General features: G+C 58.9%; 1 pseudogene; it reads left to right on the top strand.

Moving 5' to 3' along the window:
• Positions 1–45: 45 nt before the first annotated feature.
• On the top strand, positions 46–1,079 carry LOC115284631 (annotated as a pseudogene).
• The last annotated feature ends 896 nt before the right edge of the window (positions 1,080–1,975 follow it).

The raw sequence follows: 1,975 nt of genomic DNA, 5'->3' as shown, positions 1-1,975 counted from the left end.
CCCCCATGCTCCGGACGTGCCTCCCTTCTGCAGCACCCTGTCCTGCTTCTCGCCCAAGAGATGCTGCAGTGAGATTCCCAGGGGGTGGGCCCCCTGGCTTTCTCTGGTGGGTGCCGGCTCTAGCCTTTGCTCCCTCTTCCTGTCTTCTTCCTCCCTGTCTCAAAAACATGACATACACCCAGTTGGTGTGCTGTAGCCGGGCACCGTGGGAGCCGGGGAGGTGACTGTTGGAGTATCCCATACCCGGCCCCTGGGACTTTGGATCTTGCCTCTGAGCCACTGAGTTCAAAGTGGGCACCAAGACCCATGGGGGAACCATGCTCGAAGAGATAATGCTGCTGAGGGTTGACATGTATCACCACAGCGGTGGAGGGGCCAGACGGGGTTCTTACGCGAGGCTGGCAGCCCTGACCTGCTCGCTCCGCTTTCAGCTGGTGATGGCCTCCCTGTACCATGTCTACGTGGCTCTGGAGGAAGAGATTGAGCGCAACAAGGAGAACCCCGTCTACGCCCCCCTTTACTTCCCGGAAGACCTGCACCGCAAGGCCGCCCTGGAGCGGGACATGGCCTTCTGGTATGGACCCCGCTGGGAGGAAGCCATCCCCTACACGCAGGCCACCAGGCGCTACGTGCGGCGCCTGCACGAGGTGGGGCGCACGGAGCCAGAGCTGCTGGTGGCCCACGCCTACACCCGCTACCTCGGCGATCTGTCTGGAGGCCAGGTCCTCAAGAAGATCGCTCAGAAGGCCCTGGACCTGCCCAGCTCCGGTGAGGGCGTGGACTTCTTCACCTTCCCCAACATCGCCAGCGCCACCAAGTTCAAGCAGCTGTACCGCGCGCGCATGAACACCCTGGAGATGACCCCCGAGGTCAGGCAGAGAGTCATCGAAGAGGCCAAGGCTGCGTTCCTGCTCAACATTCAGGTGAGGAGCTTGGCTGGCAGCCCAGGTGGCCGCTATCTCCCCTCACTGCTCCTCTGGGACGTCGCTCCTTACACAGAGAGAGTGGGCTTTGGGTCATGGTTAAGTGCATGGTGAGTGATCAGGGAGTCAGTCTTCCAGTTCTGCCAATTACTAGCTGGGTGATCTTTTTTTTTTTTACATTTTTATTTATTCAGTTTTGAGAGAGAGAGAAACACAAGCATGGGAGGGGCAGAGACAGAGAGAGACAGGGAGACACAGAATCCAAAGCAGGCTCTGGGCGCCAAGCTGTCAGCACAGAGCCTGACATGGGGCTTGAACCCGTGAGCTGCAAGATCATGACCTGAGCCGAAGTTGGACGCTTAACCAACTGTCCACTAGCTGGGTGATCTTACATTAGTTTCCCCATCTGTAAAATAAGGGTGTAACAGTACCTGCCTCTTAGAGTTGTGAGGGTCAAGTGAGTTTATGGCAGCCGCGTCCCGATGGCAGAGCCTGGCACAGGACCAGCCCTCCACGGTTGGTTCGAGTTCTCTCAGGGTGTGAGAGGCACAGTTGCAGCACTCTGTGACAACACCGTACGATAGCATGCATGTATATGTGGCCGGGTTGGCATGGCAGGTGCCACAGGTATGGCCAGGAAGGCGGGATGCAAGTTTCCAACATTGCCTCAAACCCAAGGTGAGGGTGGGCTTTGATCAAGACCTTGAAGGATGAATGGGCAGAGCTGGGGGTGGGTGTTCTAACTGGATGTTGTAGAATCCTCTAGTTCCCCCCTCCTCCTGGGGGCGCTGTGGGCACTGGGGTCCCAGCTCAGGCCCTCCTGGCCCCCAGCACTTGTCAGGGAGCCCCGTCCCTCCCTTGCAGTTCCCTAACCAACGAGGGCAAACGAAACCTGGTTGCGACTCCGAGAAGCTCTATGCCTCTGGAGAGGTTCAGAAAACTGGGGGCTTTGGAGCCAGAGCCCTGCTGGAAGGCCCGCTCTTGCTGCCCAACCCCTGGGTCACCCTCAGTCCAGGCGCTTCTGCCGCAAAGCCTGGCTGGTGGGCACTGCG

Source organism: Suricata suricatta, unplaced genomic scaffold (genome assembly GCF_006229205.1).
Source record: "Suricata suricatta isolate VVHF042 unplaced genomic scaffold, meerkat_22Aug2017_6uvM2_HiC HiC_scaffold_1323, whole genome shotgun sequence".
In the NCBI taxonomy this organism is placed as follows: Eukaryota; Metazoa; Chordata; class Mammalia; order Carnivora; family Herpestidae; genus Suricata; species Suricata suricatta.
The sequence above is the reverse complement of the archived record's forward strand: the minus strand, read 5'-3'. Positions and strand labels throughout refer to the sequence as shown.